This window comes from Clarias gariepinus, chromosome 15 (genome assembly GCF_024256425.1).
Source record: "Clarias gariepinus isolate MV-2021 ecotype Netherlands chromosome 15, CGAR_prim_01v2, whole genome shotgun sequence".
Lineage (NCBI taxonomy): Eukaryota > Metazoa > Chordata > Actinopteri > Siluriformes > Clariidae > Clarias > Clarias gariepinus.
Window position 1 is genome coordinate 32,034,072 of NC_071114.1, and position 6,509 is coordinate 32,040,580.

Below are 6,509 nucleotides of genomic sequence, written 5' to 3' on the forward strand. Positions count from 1 at the left end.
AAAATGTAAAATATATTTTTTACAAATTAAGTTTTTAAATTCGGTTTACCCACCAGTATGTGTCTACATGCGATATGAATAACATATACAACATTTCCCACCTAGTGACATTCATTCACCAGTGAATTTCCACAGACAGACTTGTATCGTTTCTGTCATGGGGCGCTGAGAAAAAGCGCCCCTGAGTGCAGCCAAATAGCCAGTCATGTAGCTGTTGCTAGGGTAAATTAATAAATATGCGGCCAATCAGGTTCTCAGAATTTTATGGTCTTGGGGCGCTGGAAATTCTGCCCCAAGCCGCAGAAAATACCGCGAGATTTAAGTTTTTTTTTCTTTTGAGGCGCGGTCAATCAGAGAGAGGCGCGGTCAATCAGAGTAATGATGGCGAACTTAACGAGCGAAGAGCAGTTTCCACCAAATTCGGTGAGATCCTTATTAATATACCCGTTTTAGACTGTTGTGTTAAATTGCATTTTTAAAACTGTTTTTCTTTGTGTGAACCACTTTGAGATGCAACTTCGCTTGGAAGGTGATCCAGCTGATCATACCCTTTGATGTTGATTATTGTATTTGATACTCTCTTAAGCATGCATGGCGTATTATACAATGGAAATTTGTTCATTTACTTTATCTGTGAAACTGGTGATTTTGAGGAGGAGATTAAATCATTACTGTTAATTGTAATCATCATCTGACTGTTGATTTTAATTCTTATATTGGACTAAGCAAAGAAATATTTTGTCACATCAGCCCTACCAGGAACAATTTTCACCAGCCGCCACTGATTCAGACACTCACACTTTCTGGTCTCATCTGTCGTTTTTGCCAGTAACACTTAAGTTGAATGGGAAAGTCAGTAGCACTAATGATGAAAGTAGAATATCAGTGTAATGAATTGTCTTCCCTTGTATTTCATAATGGCTCTGATTTTTGTTAGGACACAGACCCAGAGGGTGCAGTCGTCCGAGATGTGCCTGTTAGCATTCTGACGGTCTACGAAAATGATGATTCCACCACATCAGCTGTGTGAGATACATGACCTTACCTGACCTGACCTTGCAACTTGCTTTTGCATCTCTCTTTGGCCTTTTGTATGCCATGAACCTTGAATTTGATTGGGCTTGTGTCTTCCTTGTCTTTGCAGGTTCCGCCCACTTCTTCCATTGCCAGAAATCTATTGGCTGTTGCTCTGCCTGTCCTTTGTTGGTCCCGCCTCCTCCCAGATGATTGGTCCTACAGTCAACCCAGAGGCCGACTTAAGGCCTTCAGACCACCATGCCACAGACCTTGTCTTTGCTTACTGTTTATCCTATGCTTGTTCCTGAATGTTATTCGGTGTATGACCCTTTTGCTACGTTTCTGACTACTCTTAGACTTTGCCCTTTTAATGGTTGCTTGGTTTTGTTCGCCTATTCCGTGTCTGACCCTTTTGTTTGTTTTGACTACGCTTTTTACCGTATTTGCCCTTTGTTTTGTTGGTTTGATTTGTAAATACTTTTGTATATATATATTTGTATTTAACTCTTTATTGAGTGGCTTAGTAAGAAGTCGACGCCATTTAGTTTGCCCCTTGTTTTTTCTTGGCTTGTGGTTAGTTAGAGAGTAAGGGAAGAGTCTTGTATTTCTGTTTTTTTATTTTTGGTGCAGGTAAGTTGTCACTTTTGGTACTAGGTAGAGGGAATTTTGTTTATTGTTTTGGCCTTGTCGGCTTCTGAAGCTCACAGCCACCTTTTGGGGATTTGCTTATTCACCTTTTTGTAAATAAACACTAAGCAAACCCACTTTTGGTCTCACCCCCCCCCCCCCCCCCCCCCACCCCTTTTTTTTTCTTTCACTCCTGTTACGGCCCGACCTAGACCGGGGTGTAACAGGTGACTTGTTTTCTATCAAACTCTGGAGCCTTGCAAGAACAGGTGGATTTATCACATAATATTTAAATTGAATGCAGGTGAAATCCATCGAAAAGTTCAAGATTACTTTATTTATATATACACACACACATATACAGTACTGTGCAAAAGTCAGTGACCACTGTTTTTGTTTTTTCCCAAACATTACTGTTCAGAAATCATAAAAGTGGTCTCTGACATTTCTGTAACTAATTAATTTAACCATTTCTGAGTTCTTATCTACAGGAACAATTTCCATATCTTTGCGAACATCTCCCAGCACTTTTTGTTTCTGAATTCATCTTGAGCTGGACCATGCTTTTCTCCTCACCCTAAAAAAAATAAAAACAAGAAGCAATCAAAAAAATCTGAAAATTACTTCAAAATCGCATGGGACACTGCAATGAACTTGATGAAATTAGTGTGTCGCCCCCCCCGAACTTCTTACTTGCATTGAGCATCACCTTAAATTCAGTGCTTTGAGTACCCACACAGTTCCCGTACTTTACTCCACATCGATTCATAGAAATCGAGGTACTCCTGTTCCTCTTTTTTCATTTCATCAGATTCCATGATTTCATTGTATTCTTCTTCTGTCTAAAAAATGAATAAAGCATAATGGACCACAGTAAAAATCTACAAAACAGTTTGTAAATTCTACAAAAAATTCCAATGAAAAAGTGAATTCTCACATCGTCCTCGAAACATTCCCCCATCTTGTAGCATTCTAATCCAGGAAAGGTAAGGCCAGTTTCAAACAGTTCGTTTACATTTCTTGCTACGAGGTGGAGTTCTTCTTCTTCATCTTCATAGGCGAAGATCTTTCCATCTTCACACAATAAGAGAACTAACTGCTGGCCAAATGTAACAAAATGGAACCTATCAATCGCACCAATCACCACCATTTCCATTCTCTCTGGTAGGTAGAAATCTTTCCAGGCTTCTAGCTGTTCCTCATTTCCACCATAGACCGTGTCATCCTGCCCACACACTCGAAGACTGTCACTTGTTTTTTTTCAGGGGAATTTTTGTACCGCTGTACTTTTGTACAACACTGGCAACTTTGTCAAGATCTACACGACCACCTTAAATCCACAAAAATAAAAAAAATAAATTAATTAATAAATCACATTGCAATTAGTGAAATACATTTATTATGATGAAATACATGTAATATTACATTTTTGATGGCATAATACAATAATACTAAAGAATATTAAACATTCTAAGCAAGTAATAAGCATTTCAATACATTTCGTACTGTGTATGACTGTGTATGTGACAAATAAAATTTGAATTTGAATTAATAAAAACACTTAATGTCAGCTTTCAAGAAAAATACCGATAGTTTACATTTACTTACCTTCTGTGTAGAGCCCAGCTAATTCACTTTCAAAGCTCTCACATCTGCAAATAAAATAATAATAAATAAATAACATTTAATTTAAACTTTCTTCATAGATTATACTAAAAATACACACATTTTTTTTGTGTGTAAAAAGTTTCCTAACTTCTGCGTAGGCAATTGACATTACAACTGTACTTACTTGTTTACACTGTTGGGTGGCATCCCAACCTGATCATCTACTTGAGCCGCAATCAAAGGAAAAGTGTGAGAGGACATTTCGAATTGGAATTGATGCACAAACAGATGATCTAGGTTGGTGAGAAAGAAGAAAAGAGAAAAAGAGATCGTTTAAATAACGTAAAAAACAACAGTGCTTTAATAAGAAGGAACTAAATGAAACTCTATAAACAACATCTTAATATAATGTTCACAACATGAAGCGAGATAATTGTACAACAGGTGTTAATTATGAAAGCTTCATTTTTTTACAGAATGTTAGCATTAAAATGATTATTATTATGATTATTTTAAAAACACCTTCTGACTAAGATACTCTATAATTTGTGTTATATCAGTTTAATCGGTCAGTTTTGCTCTGTTCATCTCAGCTTTCTTCTCATCTATCACTCAATTTTGACTTTGTGCCTTGTTTGATTCGTGTTAACAGCTGTTCCTTGCTGTTTGTTTATGTCAGTATCGTTCATTTCTCTTAATGCCAACGGTTTAAGAAACAATGGGACGCGCAAAGGCCTCTTTTTATTTGTTAAAAACCATGGATCAGACTTTTGCTTTTTTCAAGAAACCCATTCCACACAAGATGATGTTAAATTTTGGAGGTCCCAGTGGGTCAATGATGTATGGATGTCACACGGTACAGAGCGATCAGCAGGTGTCGCTTCTTAATAAGAGTACTAAAATAAGTTTGCTGGTGAGATTTTGCACATTGTCAGTGACCCTAAAGGTCATTTCCTCTTGTTAGTAATTTCACTTCATGAGACCATCTCAATTTTACTAAATATCTATGGATATAATTCTTCTAAAGAAAATAGCACTTTAATCGATGGGATCTCTGAAAATATACAGTTCTGGTTAAATTAATACCCCAATGCTGCTCTTATTTTAGGCGGGGATTTCCATATGGTTTTAAACAGTGATTTAGACAGGTTCCCCCTAGAGCTGCTTCTATGAGTCCAATAATAAGTAATCTCATGTCACGTTTTAGTGTTACATTACATTTACATTTAGTCATTTGGCAGACGCTTTTATCCAGAGCGACTTACATTTTTATCTTATTATACATCTGAGCAGTTGAGGGTTAAGGGCCGCGCTCAAGGGCCCAACAGTGGCAACTTGGTGGTTGTGGGGTTTGAACCTGGGATCTTCCGAACCGTAGTCCAATGCCTTAACCACTGAGCTACCCCTGGTGTTGTTGATATATGGAGAGAAATGTATCCACATCTAAGACTTTATTCGTGGAGTAGCAAGGATCAGTCTAAGCAGTCCCGAATAGTCCCGAATTGATGATGCAGTCAACATGGGACTGCACTTCATCCTCCAACATCTGGACAAACCAGGGGCTTATGCAAGGGTCTTGTTTATAGACTTTTCATCAGCTTTTAATACGATCATCCCAGCACTGCTTCAGACCAAACTAAACCAGCTCTCTGTTCCTAGCTCTATCTGTCACTGGATCACCAGCTTTCTGACAGACAGGCAGCAGCTAGTGAGACTGGGGGAATTCATGTCCAATAGCCACACCACCAATACTGGAGCCCCTCAGGGATGCGTTCTCTCCCCACTGCTTTTCTCCCTGTACACCAATGACTGCACCTCTACAGACCCCACTGTCAAGCTCCTGAAATTTGCAGATGACACCACAATCATCGGCCTCATTCAGGACGGTGACGAGTCTGCTTACAGAAGTGAGGTTGAGCAGCTGGCTGTCTGGTGCAGTCTCAACAACCTGGAGCTGAACACGCTCAAAACAGTGGAGATGATTGTGGACTTCAGGAGGAACCCACCTGCACTTCCCCCACTCACCATCATGAACAGCACTGTGACAGCAGTGGAGTCATTCCGGTTCCTGGGCACAACCATCTCTCAGGACCTGAAGTGGGACATTCACATTGACTGCATTGTTAAAAAGGCCCACCAGAGGTTGTATTTCCTTCGCCAGCTGAAGAAATTCAACCTGCCACAGGAGCTGCTTACACAGTTCTACTCAGCCGTCATTGAATCCATCCTGTGCACTTCAATAACTGTCTGGTTTGGCTCAGCTACGAAAACAGACATCAGAAGACTACAAAGGACGGTTCGGACTGCTGAAAGAATTATTGGCACTGCCCTGCCCACGCTGCAAGAACTGTATACATCTCCAGAGTGAGGAAAAGGGCTCGGAATATCACTTTGGACCCCTCATACCCAGGCCACCTTTTATTTGAACTTTTGCCGTCGGGTCGACGCTATGGAGCACCTAACACTAGGACAGTCAGGCACAAAAACAGTTTTTTTCCCCAGGCATCTCCCTCATGAACAGTTAAACATCAACTGTCAATAAATATATGTGCAATATTGTGTACAGTATCACAGTGCAATATACTGTATAATACCACAGATTTCAGATATTTATATAACTTATTTAAAAAGTATCCCACACCCCACTCCATTTAATTTCAAATGTTTTTTTTTTTTTTTTTTTTTTGTCGTGCTGTTTTTGTCTTGTCATTTGTTTTCTGTTCTGGAAGCTCTGTCACTAAAACAAATTCCTTTTACGTGTAAGCGTACTTGGCAATAAAACTCTTTCTGATTCTGATTCTGATTACTGGCTCATTTCCCAAAGCCTAGCAAAAATTTGTAGATCAGTTAACATCCATGCTACACCTCTTACAGATCACAGCGCTGTCTCTCTCGCGGTCTGTCTTTCTGCATCTCTTGATTTTAGCTCCTCTCCTTCTTACTGGAGATTGAATAATTCACTTCTCCTCTATGAGGATGCTAAGAAGAATATTACATTACTAATCGAGCAGTACTGGAGAAGAGCGTTAGTGTCAAATTCATTTTGTTTCCAGTGGGAGTTGTTGAAATTTGAAATTGGAAAATACTTTAGAAGATTTGGTAGTAATTTAGCTAAACTTAAGAAAGCAGAAGAAAACAAGGTGGTGTCCAAAATTTTAATACTTTCCTCTAAACCCCCGGAATTACTCTCTGAATCAGATAAACTTGAGTATGCTGATCTGCAACTGAAATTAGATAAAATGTACACTTACAAGGCA

At 39.0% G+C, this 6,509-nt stretch overlaps 1 long non-coding RNA gene across 1 annotated transcript; it reads right to left on the reverse strand.

The window, feature by feature from the left end:
• Positions 1 to 2,064: 2,064 nt before the first annotated feature.
• LOC128543375 (uncharacterized) lies at positions 2,065 to 2,716 on the reverse strand. The gene is made up of 3 exons (XR_008365714.1): positions 2,582 to 2,716; positions 2,338 to 2,486; positions 2,065 to 2,221 (listed from the first exon to the last, which is right to left on the reverse strand). It is a non-coding gene; the product is annotated as an uncharacterized LOC128543375 (long non-coding RNA).
• Positions 2,717 to 6,509: the final 3,793 nt, after the last annotated feature.